The 22,522-nt window shown below is 37.1% G+C and overlaps 1 long non-coding RNA gene across 8 annotated transcripts in view; it reads right to left on the bottom strand.

Moving 5' to 3' along the window:
* LOC146599386 (uncharacterized) overlaps positions 1–22,522 on the bottom strand; it is a 333,890-nt gene that overhangs the window by 63,570 nt on the left and 247,798 nt on the right. For all 8 annotated transcript variants that reach the window (XR_014895010.1, XR_014895011.1, XR_014895006.1 and 5 more), the window contains one exon: positions 5,485–5,569. This is a non-coding gene — a long non-coding RNA (uncharacterized LOC146599386). The remainder of the gene's footprint in view (positions 1–5,484; positions 5,570–22,522) is intronic.

Here is a 22,522-nt window from a genome sequence, read left to right as displayed (position 1 = left end):
GGGATAGCTTTCTGCCTTAATGTGAATTCATTCTCTAAAGATTTCCCCAGTGCCCTCATAAATAAGCTGGCGTGATTACACTTGTGTTACAAAAGGCAAGAGGCAAAAACAGTGAAGGGTGAAGTGTGTGCTGCATAACAGCCAAGGTAATAGCAGCTAGCAGATTTAGGTGGCGAACAGCAATTGTAGAGACATGGTGTGAGGCGTCCACCTGGAAAATAAAGTCCAGTCTACTATAACTTCTCAATCCTGTTTACAAAAGAAGGAGACAACAGAGCTGTGTTGGCAAAGGATGCTTCAGAGCAGAAACTGCTGTCATCTCTCTGTATGTCCGTGTGCCTGCTGCTCCCCAGAGGACAGGCAGCTTGCATTCATTTCTCAGAAATACCTTTGCCAGCATTTCCAGATATATTTCTCGCTTGCCTCTTTTTCCATCTACTCATATGGCAGATATGTATGATCTTTTAAAGTCTAATGATTTCCCATGTATATTTTGGAAGGGAAGACATCCAGTCTGTTTTTTTCATACATGTTTTAGCCTCAACCAATAGTTACTATAAAACTAATAGACTATTACCAGCACAACAGGGATTAATAGAATAACTACTTAGGGCATGTGAAGGAAAATAGCATTAGGATGGAAGAAAAAACTTTAGAAAAGATTTACAGTTTAGGCAAGTCGGCTATGTGCTGCTGAGACATCTAACAGATTCTACATCCACTATGACTAGTGAGGTGAACTAGAGAATGAACAAAGCATTAATTCCATGATAAAGCATTAATAAGATGTATGACAATATATTATGTGGCCAACATTTAATCACTAGTTAAATAATTAAACAATGATTTAATATGATAAGCATTTTTCATATACATATATATATATATATTTCAAGTAAGACATATCTATGGCATATCTATCACTTTTAATACTTGTTGATATAATTCTTTTCAGTAATGCATATATACCATGTTAAGCTATTGAACGGCAATCCTAGAAAATTGATATACATATTAGTATTTCTTGCGAAGCCCACAAACTGTTGTTTTATTATTGGAATATAGTGAGTAGTGAAGTATAGAAGACAAAGACGTCAAGAAAACTCTATTAGAGAAATGATCAGTCTTTATAGAACAGATTTGGGCCACCAGCCTGCAAACACTGAGCTGAGAGTGAGCTTAAATTCAAGCTTGTTCATTGCCTAATCTAAATCAACATATTGTAGAAATGCTTGTATTTGCAAGATCACAATTCTTAACTCTTTTTTTTTTTTTTTTTTTTTTTCTTTTTTTTTTTTTTTTTTTTTTTTTCTTTTTTTTGAAATGGAAAGAATACTGTGCCTGAGTAAAGTATAAAGATTGATTAATTTAAAGATTTAAAAAAAGTGTAGTTGTCTTCTGAGCTAGCATGGAAGTGCAAGCTTATTACCAAAAAATGGAACTTACCCTTTTCCCTGTCAGTTCATGCGATGTTAATTCTTCAGTTAAAGAGGGATACTTTCCTCTGTCATCTCACTGATATTGCTACAGGGTAGACAAGAATAACATAGTCTTCCTCACAGCTCAGATGAATAAATGTCCTTGAATAGCAAGGTTCAAAATGAGTAGAAGGAAGCTTACCAGGACCAGGCATTTAAGAAGTGGATTTTTGTCTTCTGGAACAAATACGTGTTGAATTCTTCTTCAGCATATAATGAAAATCATTTTGGTTTCATTTGATCTCACTGGCATATGCTTCCAGACACAGGATGCTTCTAAAGTGTTTGAACAATTTTGGAGATGATGATGTGTATTATATAACAAGTGATAGTTCAGCTATCTTTGAGGGGCAGAGGTCTGTATATGTCTCTCCCCCACGTCTGTGACATTCTTCCATATAAGGCACAAATTAATAGATGTCTCAGATCTGCATCAAGCACATAGACTGCAATTCTGGCTTAACTTTACATGGGTCATGTAGGTGGATGGGAATTCCTCTGTTTTCCCTACTTCTATGTGCATTTGAAAATAAGGATCTCAATATTTCCAAGACTGGTATGGAAATTGGTAGCTTTCACCTCTATATCCCTTAAATTTTGAAGATTCAGGTTTCAGTTTCTTGCCTTAATGACAGCTAAATTCCCCTACAAATTTACTGTAATATTGTAAGCAGAATATTTATTCTGAGTTATGAAATAACTACTGAGTCATTGTGTGCAATGGTAGAAAAAAAAAAAAAGAGCTAAAATGTATTCCAAGCATGTTAAACACAATTATGGATGCAGACTGGCCTTGGGGAACAAGCTCATGAAGAAACAAAATGAATCAACTTTTAGCCAAGTTTCACTAAGGGCTTTCTGATATTCAGACTTAAGCAGTTCTGCTCTTCAAGTCAGATGATTTAAGAAATAGGTTATGGCACCAATTTGCCATCTGACCCTCGCAAATCTCTGTCTTCTGATGTCATGTTGCTCTCATGTCCATCTCTTCAGTGAATATGTTGGCCAAGCTGTCTCTCAAATGAGGCGAATTAATGATCATGGAAGAGGTAAAAACGTAATACATGCATCTTGCAGCAATAAACAGTTTCTATGATGATAGAAGTAGCAATATCCTGAACTGCCTTCTATGTGCTAGAGTAAAACCACAGTGTTTTTCACCAGAGAAGGATTCAGGCTAAGGTGGCGCGCAGAATCAAGCCTGCTGAAAGGCAAACGAGAGATTATACTTCTACTGTATAAACTAAAAGTGGAAGGAAACAGCAGCTTTTTCATTAATGTGTGCCATTTTGTGGCATGCAAATTCCATTTCAGGATAAAGGGTACCTTTAGGCATAAAAACTTGAATGAAACAGGTAATCCATCTATCTGATCTTTCTAGATGTTGTGCTTTCAACAAGTATAAGGCATTTGAGTGAGAACAGTCTGAATGAGAGGGGATGAAAATTACATCTTTACCACTTCAAAAAAATATGCATGATTGGACAGACATCACAAACTGAAATCTTTAAATTGAATTTAACAATGCATTTCAATAAGTGGTGATGCAGCAACATATGGAATATACTGAGTTTGCAAAGTTGATGCAGGAAAGTAACAATAGCTGTTACCACTTTAGTATCACTTACTGCCAAGTTATCAGGCACCTACTTTTTGAAAATGTATATGGAATTTTCTGGTATTAACCTTAGTGAGAACTGAGGAGAAACAGCATTTTCCTGTAAGTGTTCAGCATGTGGGAGTCTATATTTAATTAAAGGCACTTGACTCAGGTCTCCGTATTAGTCTATCATCTTTTCTGATAAACAGTCCAGAAATATCACTCATGGAAAACATACTCATAGACAAACTCATAGACAGTTCCTGTCTGGTACAGAAAAGCTGGAAAGCTCCCCAACTTTTCTCTGCTGAGGTAAGTAAGTCTGCAGTGGGATAAAAGAGGGAAGTTTGAATGTCAGCACTGGCTTACTTTATTGGTCTGAGCCCCACTGGGTGACATAAGCAGTTTGTTGAAACTGGGTGATAGGATAACACAGCCCCAAAGCTTAAAGCCACCTTTTCCTTTTGGATTTGTTTATGAAAGATAAGAATGTGAGGGCTTAGGACTGAACCGTGACTCATAGTTTAACCCAGAGCTCGGTGGAATACCTAGTTTCCTTCTATGGAACTCTATAACTTCTCTTCTAAAAGCTATTTCTTTAAGTACCTACACTCTTCCAGCATGCTCACACCTCTGTCTTGGAAAGCTTTTGTGTCAGATACTGCTTACATTTTCTGGAAAAAAAAAAAAAAAAAAAAAGGCATTCACAGAAACCCAAAAGGGAATCTTATATTCAGCAATGGCTTTGATAGGAGCAGTTTAATTCCCTATTATTTACAAGGTAATTGCTTGCTAAATGGGTCACACCAACCCAGGGTCCCTCTGATTATTGTGCATTACTTTTATACAGTATGTATCTATTTACAAATCTAATATAAATGGCATAAATTGAAATAAAAAGTATTTTATGTGTAGCAAACCACACAAGAAACTACAGCTTTTTTCCTCCAAAGCCAAGGAGAAAATATGTAGTGTGCACAAAAATGATATGAATATGTGATGATATTTCATTCTTTGACGTTCTGAAATTCTAGTCCAGAAGAATTCACCACCATTAGAAAAGAAAGCAAATGGAAACCAAGTGGGCCTTGGCTTTCAGAAATGAAAGGCTAGATATGTCATATCCTGAGATAAGAGGAGGTGTCTTTGTGCCACTCAAATTAATGATAGGCCTAGACGATGTGGAGCAACCGTTAGCTTTTCAGTTATTATATATCTTATAACCCTTTTCTCTGGCAGCCTTTCGCTGATAGCAAACTCATGTAATTACAGGCAGATCCCAAACTGAAAAATGTGGCACTGGATCCAAGTTTTCCTTGGGGTCTTTCTTTATTAGCAATTTATTTAATAAGTTAATCCTCTCATGGTTCCTTTCAGTAGATGAGCTCTGTTGTGAATACTTAGAACTTCTTTCTGGCCTTCAAATGAGCCCAGTAGTGAGGGCAAAGGAAGTGACTATCTGTTTACAAACTGCATGTGTAAAATCTTGTCTAAAAAGACAAGAAAAAGGATAATTTTGTAATTTGAATTCAGAAATTCATGTTTGAATGAAATCAACAACAATTCTCCCACTGATTTCAGTAGGGTAGCAGGTAAAAAAATAATCGTGTACATTAAAGCTGAAGGTCCTTGTATTCCACCAGATGCCTCCCTATTCAATCTGTCACGTAACATTTACGCTTATACCTTCAAAAGCATATGGTTTGAAAGGAGATAGATTCTAAATATTTTTGATATACATACTTTAATTTCAAAACTTTTGAGCACATGTTTGATAGCTTCTGTGAAAGTGTGTGTGTACACGTGCACGCATTCACTTGTCAACAAAAACCTCTCTGTCAAGAAGGGTTGACAACAGGACAGTGCCTTTCTGGTTTCTTTCTGATTTCAGGGGAAGCCCTTGAGACTGCCTGTGGGTACCGCTATCACCTGAGAAGTGAGTTCTGTTCAGCATCACAAATTGGTGCTCTGTTTTGTTGGTCACCCTAGATAAGAAGATCAAGGTGAAGCAATTCGTGCCAAGTCTCTGTTGGCAGACATGATCATAGTTGCTTGTTCGAGTGTCATTCATGTCATTGTGTAGAATCGCCTCATATATCAACATTTTAAGAAACCTAGGATATATCATGGTTGAATGGATTTTTCTGAGTGAAATGCAGCATTTTTTGGATTGAACAGAGAGGATCAACCTACAAGCAGTACAAAAGCTTGCATTCATCTAAGTTATTGTTTGAATGATAAAACCAATGAGAAACATTGAGACTTTTACTGACAGCCAGCAAGTATTTATAATAAACAAGAACTTGTAGTGATGCCAGGGTGCTTAAAGAGCCAAACTTCTGAAAAGATAAATATGATGATTTCAATATTTACTGCTTAATTCTGAATGCTTACATATTCACTTACGTCAGTATACACCCAGGATAATTCAGTCTTGAAAGAGGTCTTTCAGAAACACATACTCTTTGGGAAGTGTAGATCAGTGACCTTCCTGTTCAAGAGAGGAACAAATTCAAAATGCAGATGAGACATACTGAGGAGGGAGTGTCAGGTCAATGTATGACATGATGTATGAAAAAGGACAGCATTTTAAAGAGGACCACCAAATAAAAAATACTGTCTGTGGTGATGAGGAACCTGGACTTTCAAAATTCCCTCTGTGGAGTAGGATTTGGCAGAACATGTAGGTGCAAGAGTCTTGGGAAGTGCCCCTTACTGGGAGGCAGCACGAAGATCTTGTACAAGTTCAATGCTGGTATCAGAATCAAGGAAGCCTGAGGACAAGGACCACAGAGGACTCTCAGAACCAGAATACACAGTGAAAAAGTACATGCTTTTTACTTGAATAATACTAAGGAAGTAGCCCTCAGAAGAGAAACTTCCCATATGAAATATAATTCTCTTTTGTCAAAGAGATAAACTGAGATATTTTGAAAAAAATAGCGCAGAAGGTCTGTGTCCTAAACCAGCTGTCATTGATATAAAGAAGTGATCACATATGTTCTGAGCTTGAAAAATTTCTAAGTATTGAGAGCTGGTTTCGTTACAATCCAGCTGGGTTTGAACTGAAGCTCTACAATAGCCGTTGCCCAGACAGATGAAATAATTAGTACCTGCATGTGCATATTCTGTTTGTATTGACTTTGGGCAGGCATCTAAGGTTTTTGCATACAAGTTCTCTGGCATCTCTTTCTCACTAGACGAAATCTGCAGTTAATGTGTTTTTCTAGCCCTATAGTTCCTCTAAAGGCTGTTACTTAACAAATTAGAATATAACTGTCCCTTAAAGGTGTTTCAACATCACCTTTCTGTTTGGTTTGTTGTTCAGAATCCCAGGTACTCTGAGCTAAATCTGATACTTTGTCACGGTAAAAAATTTCAAATTTTTGTGATTTGTTTTTGCCTTCTGATGAAGACATGTACTTTGTGCAACTTCCTGGGTTTTCATGTACACTTCGCACTTTTTCACCAGTTAAATAAATTTTTAAACTTAAGGAATAAAGTAAAGAAATAAAAACAGAATAAAATCAAAACAAAACAGCAATAAAACCACTACTCCTATTGCCTAAGGGTGGCCAAGATGATACCCTTTCTGAATATTATCAAAAAGATCACATGTGAAAAAAAAATATTACCTCAATGCTGAACCTTCTTCAGGAGCACAGTCGGCCAAGGATCTCTTTAAAATTAGTGGAGAAATAGTGCTACCTTCATCCCACTGGGGTGAGTATATCACTCCACTGATTACAGGGACAGCCTAGGAAAAGTAGATGCCTGATAAATGTTTCTCAGTTAAGAGTTCATTTAGTTGTCTAGCATTAGCATCTAAGCAATTTGAGGTGCTGTAGGGCACCTCATCTGCCCTGCTGCTACAGTCCAGATGTCTGTAGATTTTCTTTCTAGACCCTGTGTCATATCTGCCAACGCCTTGCAGATGTCCTTGATAACCCTAGCACGGCTCAAATGGTATTAGATACCTATATTTAGGAAATTAATGCAGGCATTAGTTATCTAAAATTAAGTGAGCTTAATCTTTGCTTTGGAGATCACATTTTGAAAATTTTACCCAGAATGCCTGGGGCTGACACGAACAATTTGGTTTCACTCTCCTACACCCTTAACCTGTAACTCTGCTTAGGCTAACTCGCTAACTCTGCCGTCCTTCCAGCTGTGGGCAAACTAAGTCTGTTTGCATCTCAGCCTCACCCTGTGCAGCAGAGACAACACATTACCTTCCTCTCTCTCTCTCTCATTTGGTGTTGCCTTATTTAGATACTCATTTCTTTGGAGGTGAAGATTATCTTTTGCTGTAAGGTTGCACAGTGTTTAATAGATCAAATTCCTACTCTTGCTTAAAATAATGGCTGTATTACTGTTAAACCTATTAATATAAAACTGAAAAAGAATATGTAAGTAACTTGAAAGGAATATAGATAGTTTTTACTCCAGGCTAGACTTCCTTCTACATCTTTATTATGTTTCCATCAGGTTGATGAATCTAAATATTATTGACTCAGAGCTATCAAGGTCCATAGGAATACTCTAACCTGCTGAGCTCAACACAATTTCTTGATTTTTCAGTATAGGCCCTTGCATTATGATCATGCTTGGTTTATGAAACCTAATTTGCAGTATAGCACAAGCCTCATTAACTATTGCAACACAAGCTTGGTATTTAAGTAAATGAATTGATAATTATTTCTAATGTGCAACAAAGTATTTACAGGAAATGTGGATTGTTTTCTATATTGTTGTTAAAATGCCATTCGAGAAATTTAGCAGACGCTAGTTTTAATTAGGAGGCTATTATTCAGGACTAAAAAAATACATGAGTAATAATATTGTTCTGTCATTAATAAAATGCATAAACTTTTGCACTTGGTCTTTGAACAGGCTCTTTTATTTTAGATGTGCTTTTAAGCTACAATTTGGTGCCACGTATTAATTTGATTAATAAGCCAGTATGTTGTTTTTTTATTTAATTTCTCCATTTCTGCACACAACAGTCAGCTCTCTTATTCAGAAAAATGAGCTAATTTGGAAAAGTAAGAACTAATTTCAGACGAATGCTTCCACAAGATCATTTCATAGACTTGTGCATGCCCTATTTCCAATGACTTAACAATCACATTAACTTTTTGTTGGCTCTGTTGCATTGCTGGACAGGCTGATTGGGTGATATAAAGATGTTGTTCCTCTAAACCACAATCCAACAAAGCATTTAAGCATATGAGAACCTTAAACATATCAGTAGTTCAATAAAATCAATTCAATTGCTCCCAGGTTCACTTTTATGTATGCCTTGTTGGACCGAGGCCACAATTGCCACTCTGATAGAGAGGAGTTTAGTAAAATATATTGAGAGGAACCATCACTGTGAATAAAGCTAACAGTTTGGGAATGTGCTACCTATAAAATGACTAGAGTTTAATTTTCACTATCATTATAGAGCAGGGTATTAAAAAGCCTTTCCACAATAGGCTGAGTAATAATTTTTGACTGACTCTTAAGAAGACTTAGCACATAACTAACCTCCATGGCCTTTCTACTGATGCCTTTTCTCAGCATGTTGGTTTTTTCTTCATTTTAACACCATTCTCTACTTTTCTTAACTTTTCACTCTCCCTGGTGACCTACAATGAAATAAAGCTCAAAGACACATTTTTTTTTCTGAGACCTCTTACAATGTCTGTTGTGATTCATTCTCTCAGAACTGATTTACAAATCTTGAGGCTTTCCTTCATGAGAACTGTCCAAGAGAGAACACAGCTTTTTGATGTGCTTACCCTGAGGAGGGGCATGGAAAACTAGGACATGCCAGTGTTTTATAAAACTTCTACCATGCCATCTCTTCTTTCTGGCTAGTCTTACAAAACTCCCTTTACTTCTGTTGCTATCTCAAGGATTGATCAAGTTTTGCTGTATTGTCCTGATATTGTCAAAGCTCCTGACCTCGGGACCAGATGCTACAAAGCCAATAGCAGGCTTAGCACCAACTATGCAATAGGCTGGTACTTCATCATAAACTGCAGTGAAAGTGGGAGCCTTGTAGAGAAGAATGATCTTGTAATTAGGTAGAAGATTACTTATTAAACACTGTAATAATTTGGGTTACATTCCAATATTCTGGTTGAGATTCATCTTATTTATAAAAGTGATATGCTCATCCCTAGCACTCAGTGTTCTCTGAAGATGTACTACCTTTTGTTTTTCTTTTGATATGCTGCTGTTTCTCCCTCGGCCAACTTGTAACTTAAACAGGTCTGTATGTTTTCTCACAGGTTTGTATTAATATAAAGCACAAAAGTCAAGCAGCTTGAAAATAAATGGGAAAATATGATTTTCACGAAATGGAAACTGAACAGAGTTGCCCTCAGATAGATTCCTCAGTCATGCTCCTTTAGAGGATATAAAGGACAGCACTGAAATCAATACCAAATGTTATATTTCATACTGGGGTTACATCAAAGGGCATGCAAGAAAGCTCACAGAGAAGGATTCATAATAATATTACTGCTATTCTGTACAGAAGTTGTAATGAGATTCTTTTCCTTAACATTAATAGATCTTAGATTTGTATGCATCTTTTTAACTAGACAATTCTATCGTCCAGCCAACTTGAGAAAACAGTAGACTGACTCCAAGCCTGGTAGAATGATTATATCACTATTATATTTCTGAACCAACCTATGGACTTAATTTTTGTTAGGTTCTAGAGGGGTAGGAAAGCATTAGAAATAATGTGAGCTGGCAAACCTCACAAATAAGTATGTATGTGCTTTTTTTTGTAAGAAATAGGTAGCAGGGCCACCCTGCTCTTGTGTCCCTTCTCCCTCATCTGCTGATGTTTTTGTTTTATTCTGGGCTCACTTACTTGAATTAGAACAACATCATCAACATAGGTGACGTTCTGCATCTGGGCAAAGGGAGGCAGATACCTTCTTGCTTCATGCTACAGCAGTTGGAGAGCTGTTGACAAAGTTCAGGGTCTGGGGCCTTTGAAACTCGTGGCTCTTGTCTTCTTCCACATGTCCTGCCAGACTGAAGCCTCTGGAGATTTGCATGCAGTGACAAACAAGGGGTTTGCTCCATAGAGCCCCAAATAATGTGACACTGTCAAGAAGATATTATTTACAGACAGAAGGAAAATTGAAGGGAGAAAAGGGTCTCTTCTTATGAAATGAAATCAACTTTTCTCCCTTTTACTACATATATTGTTCTTTATAATAACATTGCCAGGTTTATAGATAAATACTCTTCCCAGGAGAGTGGCCTTCCTTGGAGTTTATGTGATTGAAAACACTTTTAAATAAACCATATTTCACTCCACTATAGCTCATTAGATTTCCATTTTATTTAATTTAGAACAGTGTGGTTTATAATCAATGAAGTTCCCATGCTGGAGAGAAGAAGGTTTTGGCTTCAGAACAAATACACAGCATTTTTTCATATCCTTAATCTTATGCTGTAGGTGGTCAGTTCCAATTGCTACATTTGGCACTGGAGGTTTGTTTAGTTTAATGCCAAGTACAACAGACAGAGAATAGCTAAATTGAAAAATTGAATTTAATATGGTAAGTATTATGCTGCAGTTTATATAATCTCAGTGTTCCTTAGAGTTATATATTATCGCTGTATTGTTCTTTGACACAGATAGATTGATATGAACCAGAAATGATTAAAGGGCAGGTAGAAACATTAGGTTTGCTCTTGGGGGAAAAAGAAAAGGCTGAAATACATTATAAAACTAATCTAGCTGAGGAAGATGCAACTGCAGAACTATGGTGCTGCCACAACAGCAGCTACATGAGGTTTGATGACATCATGGTTGGTGGAGTCATAATTCACAATTTGAGCAAATAATGTCAGGACTACAAATGCCTTCTAGCTATTGGTTTACTACTGACAGTGATACTACTAAACTTCCTTTGCAGGAAAAAGAGAGGAGAAGATATAGATAAGGACAGTAGGTTTTTAATATTGTTATATTATCTCAGGAATTTGGGGCTGCACAGGGACAGGGCCGTACTCAGTGGGATCTGGTTCAATACACATCTAAGTGACAGTATCCCACACAATCAAGTAAAAGGCAAACAGTGCAGCACAGCAGTTAGCTGCTATTATAGCACAGAATCCCTCTAGGAAAGAAAATAGTGCTTTTTTTTTCTTTCTTTCTTTTTTACTGCAGTCCACTAGCTACTTTTTTACTCTTTATTCATTAAATTAGTGTTGCATGGATGTTTGTGACCTTTCTTGCCATAATAATTTCTGCAGAATATTGCAGTTCGTCCTGTACTTTGAGAACTGCAAAAATGCTTTGGTAGACCAAGCCTTGGGACATTACTTGATGGCTTTGCAGGACCAAGCCCTTGGTGTAGAAAAGTGCCTTGCTTGATTGACTCCAGTGTAACTGATGCTTGCATGACCTGAGAAACTGGCTCAGAGCTTTTGCTTTTCATCATCATTATTAATTGTCATTCCAACAAGCAGTATGTTAACACACAAGCAATTTTTCGATGTACTCCAAAAGACCAATCAATTCTCAAAATTGGAAATTTGGGAAATGGATTTTTCACTGCTGCCTATATGTAGTTTTTAATATTTTGTTTCATCTTCCTTAGTACTGGTACCTTCATATTTTACAACTCTTCTACCCTAAGTCTTTATGTGTCTGTTGACCCCATATTTGAAACACTTGTGCACAACTAGGGAGTAACCGTGCTTTTCTTAACCCCCCCCCCCCAAAAAAAAGAAAAAAACTGTCTCAGCCTGCTGCAAAGGTCACAACCTCAATAGGAATTTTCTGCCTTTAAGCCTAGGCAACTGTAAGCCCAACAAGGGCTTAATGAGGAAATGGAAAGTTGAGCCTGGCTTTTTTTTTTTTTTTTTTTTTTAATGAGAGCCTTGAGTGGTTCATTTCCTGAAGCTGGATGTCTGTCTGACAGATATATAAGAGTTCAGAAAGTTCAGAAATTGGTAAAAGCACAAGATGAAAATACGTGAATTTGTCCATATTTACTATCACTACTAAGTGTTATTTTTTAATCTCTAGACTTACACCACCATAAATGCGACATATTGTTCCATATTTATATTATCATCTTCTCAATTACTACTTTTCTTTAAAAGCAAGAGACTAAGTGTGCTCACTGTGGATTCAAAGCCAAAATTCTGATCATGTTCAGTGAGAAGAAGATTAGGCCTAAGTTTGCTTTTTTTCCCCAAATCATTATTTAAATGTTAAAAGTGTTTTAAAGCTTTTCGTTTCTGACATCTAAGCAGAATAAGTAGATGAGCAAATGATTTTTCCAGTCAGCTTAGAAAAATGCTTGTCTTTCTTTTTAATATCTGAAAATGACAGCTTTGCAGTTCTATTCTCATTTTATCCGTCATTTTTAATTGCAGAATAGAGTACTACTTTCTCAACTTCTCTGTAACTTCTGTGGTCATTTATTCCACTGCAAAAAAGAGTTGAAAAGAAGCTACCCAGTGCTGTTTAATTTTTAAATTGCCTATACTGAACTTGTGCCTTTTGGAAGCTGATATTTATTTATCTGTGACTGATGTCTTTCCTCATGGTTATAGCAGAAACAAGAACAGAGAATAAAATTATGGTGTTAGGCAAGACATTAAAGAATGTAAAAAAATTCAACATGCTATTTTTATTAACAATGCTTCCTATGCTGAACAAATAGAGCGTTCTCCTCTTTTTTGATAACATTCAAAGAAGCAGTCAGGGCTGTGGTCTGGGCAAATTATCGACCTGCATCTCCAGCACATTGGCATATACTCAAAATATAGATAGAAACACCAGCTAGCATACTCAGAGCACAGCTGACAACATCTCCTCCTCTCTCCTGCCCAGAATCAAATGACTCTGGAAATTAAAGTTTGAAAATGAGAAGCTGCTATATTTAAGGAAAAAAAAATCACTACCTCATAGTTCAATGAAGAAAATACTGAAAAATATTGAAAGGCATTGACAGTTCAGAATAGCTTTACTGAAACAAATTCACATTGGCTGATGATCTGGCCACATATGAGTATTCATTACAGATATCCTCTTGATAGCTAATGCAGAATGGGCTGATGCAGGAAGGCTGGAGAGGAAATGATGACTGAATTCACAGACGTGATGCTACAGCTTTGCTCATATTATTTTGACTCTGTGTCTCTCCAGAAGGGGAGACCATCTTGGTGACCGCAGGAATCACTGAGTACTGTGAGAGTTGTCCCCAGTCAATAAATATGCTTACTTCCACCATAAAAAGCAGGGCAAGCTGGAACAGTGGTTAAACAGGGCATGTCATTGACATTTAGCTCCAACTCTCTCGCTGTCACAAGACATGGAGAATATATGATAAAAGGAGGAGGAAATCAGAGATACCCTTGGTTGTCCCGGGAGGGATAAAGGAAGTTCAGTACATTCCTGTGCCAAACTGGGCGTGAAATCAGCGACAAAAAGATTCCTTCATTAAAATTAATAAATATTTTTTCTTCCTTTGCACTCACAGATAGTGGTATTTGTGGCATTCTTATAGTAAGTTAATTCTCTGCCTTTTGTAGGTTTTATGGCAAAAACATTGATTATTTAAAATTAAATTGCATTAATTGTCCGTATTATTAAGACTCACATGTTGATTTGAATTGCTCAGTCACTGTGGATTATCACAAGTGGATTGGCAGCATTCTTTGGTTTATTTTATATTTAATGTGAATGTTTTGAATTAGGAATCTCTGCATCAGATATTGTTCTAGTATTTTCATGCCACTTTGTTTCTGTGGTGAGGGACTCTATGCTGAGGACTGAGGTTAGCATCCACGGCTCTTCTATGGGCAAACCTCCATGGGCAACTCATTGCATCTTTTAGGTTGGCTGCAATAGATGAGGCCACAGATAGATGTGGAGTGGACCGGCATTCTTTCCCTGAAATTCTCACTTTCCCTCTCCTGCAGACTGCAAAGCAACTACTGCATTTTGAATATGCTCCAGGGCATTGATTCTCCTCTTTTCTTGGGAGGAGATCTATGCAAGCTTTACTATTCCAGTAAAGAATATTCCACAGTCCTCTCTCTTCTTTATGCTCTTTCTCTCTGACATGAACTCACAGTATGCAAAAGATAAAATTGTCCTACCCTCCCATAGAGAAAAGAGAAGAACTAAAGACACAGGCATCACGTACGTGATATAGTTTCCTTTGAAGGATTTTCCTAAACTGTGTTTTTCTTTGAGTTCATCTGGATTAATTTACAAATCTAGAGGTTCACCTTGAGCATGGTGTTTAAAGATATGTGCAGCCTAGCAGGGTTTTTGGTCTGAGTTTCACTTAGTTCTAAACTGAAACATTCAGAAAAAAATGGATGCTATCCAAGAGATCCGTTGCAATCACACACAATAGCATGCTACATCCAAGTCTCTTAAACCTCAACATAGTTTCATTGAAAGTTTGAAGATCTTTGGAAAAGTCTGAGCACATCTGGTTTATTTTTTTTCCACACTTTTAGATGTACATTTCCTTCCTTCTGTTTCTTGACCATACTGATCATTAAATAGGAAAATCTACGTTTAGTAGTAGGGATCTTCCTATCTGGAGACTGCTAGATGAAGAACTGTTAGGAGCACTGTGAGCCTGACTTAGTCACTTCAAGCAATTGATTAAAAAGCTTGGCTATGATTTCAGATTTTGAAAATCTCAAATAATGACCAAACCCAGGGCAGTATGGTTGCATCAAGATTCTGGTTATGTACTACGTAATAAGTTAACTAGTTCTGTTCATCATCATACAGGAGAGAAGAATTAAAGCAGAGCTCAAGGCAGGCAGCCAGTAGGAAGTCCATAGTGCCATCACCACGTTGGAGAACTGGCTGTTTATATTTCACTATACTTTCCTTATTTTTCTATATACTTTCCCATTACCAAAAATAGGTTATAAAAGCCTGCTCCAAACTGAATGCATAGCAAAGGAATCTCTCAACTTCAATAATAATTGGATCAAGACTGAATGAGTGGTGATAGTAATCAAGTATTGTTTCCAGATGGACCTAAATAGCCATGAAATCATTCATGGAATCACTAAAGTTAACTTTTGCTCTATAGTATTTACTTTTGGGAGAAAAAGAATGACTTCTGTGTATGAGCTTTATTTTATGCTGTACCTATCATTGAAATTCTTAACAGTTCTAATGAAGGGAAACAAATCTTCTTTATTAATTTACAAATTTTGGAGATGTTTTTGCTCCTCTCCTTATTTTGCCTAAACCTCCCTCTGTCTCTGTCATGGCTGCTTTGTGGATTCCACTAGACAGCCTACTGGTAATATCCTGTGGAAACCCAGTGTTTAGCCCATGGAAACTGGTGAAAAAAAAGTCTTTTCACTCATTTTTGTTCTGAAAATATATAGCACTAAGTACCATTTTCTAAATAATTCTAACAGGAATGATGATAGTCTCATTTTATACTCCTAGCTCTGTAAGTATATGATAGCCATTGACAGGGAATTTTTTACTCATTTGAAAGATGTGACTCTCAGAATTATCCCACATACATACATTTATCAAGAGCAGACACTGTTATTATTATAACAATATTTTTTGCTTGCTTTCCTGCTGCTTTTGCTGCTGTTTTGATGCGTGGTGTTCAGTGTTCAAAATGCAACAGTTAGGGCATTTTACATCATCTTAGTATGTGGAGTATCCTTCATTCTCCAAACCAAAAAAAGAGTTGTCTTATTTCTTAGTTACAGTTGTTTATTCTAGAATTCCTTAATTATGCCTAAAACCCACTATTGCCCTGATCTACATTATTAAGGCATCACTATCTTCTAGCTTGTACTTTGTGAACTAATTGCCTTCTATAAAAATAAGCAAAAGGTTTTTGCCAATCAGTTCTCTTCCTTACTTCATACCAGTCATATACTGGTGAAAATGCCTTGCCAGGCTGCAGGACAGTAGGGAATGGCGCTTACTGGGAGCATTGTGCATCACAGCTCCCAGTGAGCTGCGATTCCCTGTTAACCCCTGCCTCCAGATATTTTATATGAGCTGGTGTTATCTTACTTTTATTCTTTCATTTAGAATTTCTTTCTTGAAGATCAAAAACATCTTTCTGTGTTACATTTCTAAAATAATAAATGAAGTGAAGCTATTTTTCTAATTTAGTCAATGGATATGTTATGATAATGTGTTTAAAATTCACTGTAACTCTTTTTGTTGATGTCAGTATTATGAGGTACCCTCTAAATGAAACCGTATTGTATTGTAAACCTGTCTGATAGATCAATAGATATTACGAAGAACTAAGCTAATTTATTTCACCTTCCTCTTAAGTGAAAACCTAAGTAATCAGAGACTGGCATATATATTTGAAACAGTCTTTAAAGACTGAATTTCTTATGGATAAAGCAGGTAAAGAAAAGACAGAGATAGCTAAAGGAACTACAACAATTAACTCTCTCTAAAGATTCAGAGGAGGAACAATGTCACAGAAGCAGAAGTAATACATGAGGAAAGAAGGGAGATGGATACTACGGCATTTTGCATGTTCTTTGCATGACGTACTTTAGCTCCTTGTGTGTTAGTGCTGCAACAGTGCTATCTCCTTCTGCAAACAGCCCAGGCCAGGAACTGAAAGCATAATGAAAAGAGTGCATGCTTTTTCTCTAGAGGTGAAATATGCATATATGCACATGCGTATGCATCATGTACACTCATCATGTCTGAATTAAAGTGCAGACTGATCTCACCTAGCTATTAGCCATTATTCTTATAAAAATCTCTTTATGATGGTCCAGATATTTGCTCAGGAGTTTGCAAAAGACATTGAGTTAACATTCTGACATTTAGACAAGCAACATAAAATACCCCAGTACCCCAGCAATGTGAAAAGGTGTTTCTTCTCTTTATACCTACTTACGTCTGAGAGAGTTCACCAAGAAGTCCAAGAACTTCTCACATTTTGTGCCAGAATCTGACCTCCAATTGACTTCAAGGCTGTTTGGGGGCGGGGAGGAAGGGGGCTTTTAGTACAACACATCTGTGAACTGCTTCAGTGAGTCACTGTAGAGCCCACATGTCAGGTCACTTCAGAGAAAGTAGTACTTACACAGCTAGATAGCTGCCTACAGTCTTATCAGACGTACACCTTCCTATGCTGTTAGCACAGTTATTAAGATAATTCCTTTTTAAACAGCTCCATTTTCAAATCTCTTTGACTATTTGCCCATAAGTAATTTTACCTAAGCTGTTTGTGATTTCTCTATATATTGGCAGCACTGCGATAAACACATGATTCTTGGTACGTCAAGGGATATTATGTTTACTCTTAGATAGCCTGCACTTTACATTTCTTAAAATCAGAAAATTCTCATTGGCATTGGAAGTGAACATAGAGTACTCATTCACACCAGGAGAATTTTGAAATGAGTTCCTAAGTGAGAGATCTAGCTAGCTTAATTATGTGCATATTTGTACAAACTAAAGTGCGTTTCAAAAAAATTTTATATTTTTAGCTTTTTCCCTGAGTTGCAGGGGAAATTCTGTGATTTTGTGAAATGGTTAGGGTCTTCTCAGTCCTTTCTTATATATATAAGCAGCAGCAAATTGACTGTAAAAAGTCAAATATTCTGCTTATTGCATACTGCTTTCTAGATTATTTTTATTTTCATAATTATGAGCTAAGAATTATCTTTGCCTGTTCCTTCCCTTATACGTCCATGCTGTGTGCAGAGCTTTCCAGTTTTTCCTCCAGACAGTGCTTAACTGTTCTTCACTTTCTATTGAGACGTCTAAGCTCTCATCTAATCTCCATTTTCTCCCCTATCTCTCGCCTCCATAAAATTCAAAGCTTTCTCTTCAGATCATTTGAATAAATCTATACTTAAAATATGTCCCTCAGCAATTTTGACTTGATCAGCCCAATCCCTCTGAACCATCAGTCAAATCAGGTTCATGTTTCCTACCCTTAAGACATCTTAATTCATCCCTTTTGTCCATTTTTGTCTGCTAGATTGAGATTTTACAAAAACATTCAGGCATTTTAAGATGAAGAAATGTGCCTGACTGGATATTTGAAAGCACTCACTATCTGATCCTCATTGGAATTAAGAGTCATTTGTTCTCCTCACCAGTGGAGCAGGAGGATCAGCAATCTGCCTTTCGAAGGGCTCTCTGCAGGCCCCCATCCCAAGTCCCCTCATGTCTTCCTCTGCCAGGAGCCCAGCTCTCCACCCGTAGGGCAACAGAATGATGTCTGTTCTGGAGAGGAGGCTTAAGGCAATCTGGAACACTGCACAGTCTCTTCTTTCAATCTCCAATACTTTTTTTTTTTTTTTCCTATGGTTTACCAACTAATCGTAGCACAACTGAAGAGATACAAATTATGTACAAATTACAAAGCCAGAAAGGCTCTTACAGACCAGGAACTGCAGTTTCAACAAAGAGCTGGAGCTACCAAGGAATCCTTCTGTTTTATACATTTTTCTCTAGCTTTGAAATTTTTTTTTGTGTCACCTTGGAATGAAAGTCAAATGCAGAAAAGCTTTTGGCAAAAATGTGATTTTGGCAAAATGTTCATGTTTGGCTGAAGAAACTCACGTTTTCCTTCTTCTACTCTCATCTACAAAGTCTATTCTAAAGGCTAGAAATAACCTGTCAAAACTTCATCGGAGTCAATATTTGTTTCCAAAATGATCCAGTTTAAGCATAATGTCCATTGGAGCAGAAAACAGTTCATTGAAAAAAATCTGATTAGTTCTATAAATGTCATTACATTCATTAAGTACATATGTAACAGTAGCTTAATTAGTTATTTGTTTACACACATCAAGTCATCTGAAATATTATGAAGTCGAACAGGGCTCAAGGGTTGGTTGAGTAACAGTGTCATAAATTTTAGTAACCTTTGAGCTTAACTTGATGCTCATTGTAACAAGTCTGTGAACAAAACTAATTGAAACATCAGGAAATGGTCAGAACACAAATGAAAAGCATTAGCAAAAAAAATTGAAAGCACTTTAATTAACTTAGAATAATGCATTAGAGTGACTGGCAAATTAAAAGTCTGACACACTTGTTTTATTTGAAACCATAACATGATTATTTATCAAATGAATTCATTTTCTGTTGATGGTAACGTTAGGTTTTAAGTACACATGAGGACCTAAAAATAGCTTAATACAAGGCTTTGGTGGTCATCATCCCAAACCCTCTGGTGTTAATCAGGAATGTCAATGAATGTAATGATGTTGTATTCATGGCAATATATATACAAATGAAATAGAATTAGGTTCTTCTGAGGTTTTTGTATTTATCTCATTAGTCTGCTATCTCATCTGAAAGTAGTCAAGGCTTCCAATCTTAGTCAGGCTGGGACATTTCCCAGCCAACTACTACCATATTTGTGTGCAATTTCTTCTGTAGTTTGTCTCTGTTGTTGTTGTTGTTGCATGCACACATCTGTGCTGGCATGTATTTATTCCATCTGTCATAGACCATCTCCCTCTATCTATCTGAAGCTATACAGACTTTGGCTGATGTGTCCCTCCTGTGTGACCAGGGTGACCTATGATGGTACTGATATAAAACATACAAAAGTAAGGTAGCCTGATGGTACATACAGGTGGGAACTTCCTAGTCCAGTCCAAACTCAATGTATGTGTTTGCTTTCTATCCTGTGAAGTACAGAAAGTACAGTAATATTTTAAAAGATACATTGCAATGCTGCCTGGTTATTTAGTCAGCATACACTGCCAGACAACCGCATCATATTGCAGAGCTGTTACTTTAAATGTGCCAGCTATGTTTCTCTGGCATCTCTCAGAAAGATTGGTCTCTAGAACTAGGCTGTGGTTCCTATGCTGAAATATTGTAAGTACAATAGATGCAACAGATGCCCTTTTTTAATGGATTGTAATTCCCCAGACCTCCTGCTCTTTCAAGGGCCTTGCTGTTAGAATATTGCTATGGTCAAAAAAGAGTACTTTTATGTGACTAGCACAGGGAGACCACTGATGACTACTATTCTTTCTCTGGAAGGGCTTCTGGAAGACAGACTGGACTCTGGAAGACCTGTCCTGCCAGAAATATTGACTGGTTCAGAGAAGTGAGACAAAATCTGATAGTTCAGTTATATGATGAGCAGAACAGTACCAGAAACAGAAGGCAAATAAAGAGACCACTGAAAGTTTATTCACGTAAATATGCTGGAAGAGTTACTGCTCAATAAGTAAAAGTATAGCTTTAAAACTGGATACTGTAAAACAGAAAAAACTCTCCCTCTTATCTAGAATTAAAACTTCTTTAATCAAATTTAGCTTATTTTGCTCTCAAAGTGATAGTAAATGACCTTAAATTCATTTCACTTGTGAATAAAATGGTTTATCCACACAGATGTCTAATGCAGTTTAAATAATTCACTGCAAAGTTTCATTTAGACCTAGGTAATCTATTGTTTTCTTCCTACACAGAAGAGAGTCTGACCTGCAAAAAGATTCAGACTGGGACTATTGTCATTTGTTGCTACTAAAGAGGACCTCATGATGAGGTAGAGATGGACAGTTAAAATAGCTAGTACAGGAGGACTGGTGAGAAGAGTGGCTATGGCTCCCCTCAGCCCAGTCAAGAAGCAGCCCACCAGCAGGACAGTGCATGCTAATTTGGGTGCTTGAAATTCCAGCTTGACAGAACACTCCTGAAAAGTTCTGCCAGAGAAGGACTCTACAACTATATGTAAATAGGCCTAATTTACTCAGGTCTATGTTTTACCTAGCTGAATTACTGACCACTAGTAATGAGGATCTGTCATGCATTGATGTGAAGAAGACCATTTAGTGAGGTGGCACGGAGTCACTGGGAGAGCTAAAAGGTTTCTGACTGCGAGTTGCACATTTCTGGTACCTAATATCTGAAGAAATTAACTCCTTATTTAGAAAGGAGAAAACCCTTGGCTGTGCTTCATAGTCCATGAGAAGAGTACTGTGGTATATTCATAGGGTAGCTTCATACTTCTCAGGAGATTCGCTTTGAGTACCCATGCTACTACATGTCACTTCTAAGCATGTATTACATTGGAGAGACTCTTGAGTGACCACCTCTATATAGTGTTTGGGAAAAGCAGGCCGCTGTTACGAAGCTGCTCTGCTAAAGAATTCATTTTGTATTCCTCCCTTTGTGTAAACTTCAACATTTCTGCTATTGTTAGAACTTTTTCAAATCAAATATAAAGTTTGAAGTTTAGTTTAGAAAGTCCCTTTAGGCTAAGGGAACCTATATCTGATATATAGATATCTAAAGGAAAGGTATAAAATGTGCTGAGTAGGCTGTACTTGCCATAATTCTCAACAGGACTTCTATACCCTCCAGAACACTGAAAAACAAGTTACTTTTATATCACTCCTAAATACTGTCTCAACTACTTCATTATAAGCACTCAAGTTTGACAGGTTCAGCCTGGATATTTATCTGAGGTAGACGAATTAATCTCTTGATTATACAAAAAAAGGTTTGTGTTATGCAAGACAGGCATAGCTTTTTGCTATTTCTACTTCAGTTCCAGCTCAGGAGTGAAAAACAGCAAACTAAATTATTTAAAATAAATATAAAGGATTTGTTTCAGATCGCAAAGTTTCTGTTTGAGTTGCAGCTCTGGAGAAACACTGGACTGACTAGTTTTCATTACAGTGGCACACACATTGTATATATAAATATATAAAATCTCCGATGTAAACACTGTGTGGCTGCCCGTGTACATTATCACTGGCTTAGGAGACCTGTCAAGTCTTAAGCAGCGTGCATGAAACCTCATGCTCCTTATCTGACTTTGCCCTGTGCTGATGCCTTCAACTCAAGCACCACCAGGAAGCCACTGCCTTCCTGCCGCTCCAGCACCGTGTGTGCCAGACATGGCTCTTCACATCAGCCCCGGATAGTAGACTCCCTGGCCACAGTCATCTGCCACACATTTGTGACACCTGGCATCTCATGTGCTGGGTTGAAAAACTGTACGGAGATGTTCAGAGATCGGTATCACTGGCGCCAGTCACGTGCTTCCACACAACATCTCCTGTGCCCACAACACCTATAGTCCTCAACTGCTCGACAGGATTCAACTTCGCAGAGAAATAGCTATTAGCCGGCACAACAGCAACTACTTTCTGAAGTGTATTATAAAATACATCCCTCTGTCCACCAGTTTAAACTATCACATGCTATTGAGAGGATGAAATTTAATCAGAATATTCACAACACTTTGCATAGTCATTAATTTCAATGATATCATGATGAAAATAGAGAAAAGATCACCAAAATCTTAAGAAACTTAGTATAGATACAGAAGAATATCTGCGTTTTTAATCATTGTTGATACATTCCTATGCTGACAGCTTGTTTGTACATTAGGAGTATGACATTTTGTGCTGTGCGATTAATCCTGAAGCATGTTTGTTGTGG

Source organism: Rhea americana, unplaced genomic scaffold (assembly GCF_003343005.1).
Source record: "Rhea americana isolate MKP2758 unplaced genomic scaffold, rheAme1 scaffold_14, whole genome shotgun sequence".
NCBI lineage: Eukaryota > Metazoa > Chordata > Aves > Rheiformes > Rheidae > Rhea > Rhea americana.
This window is presented reverse-complemented; position numbering and strand designations above follow the sequence as displayed.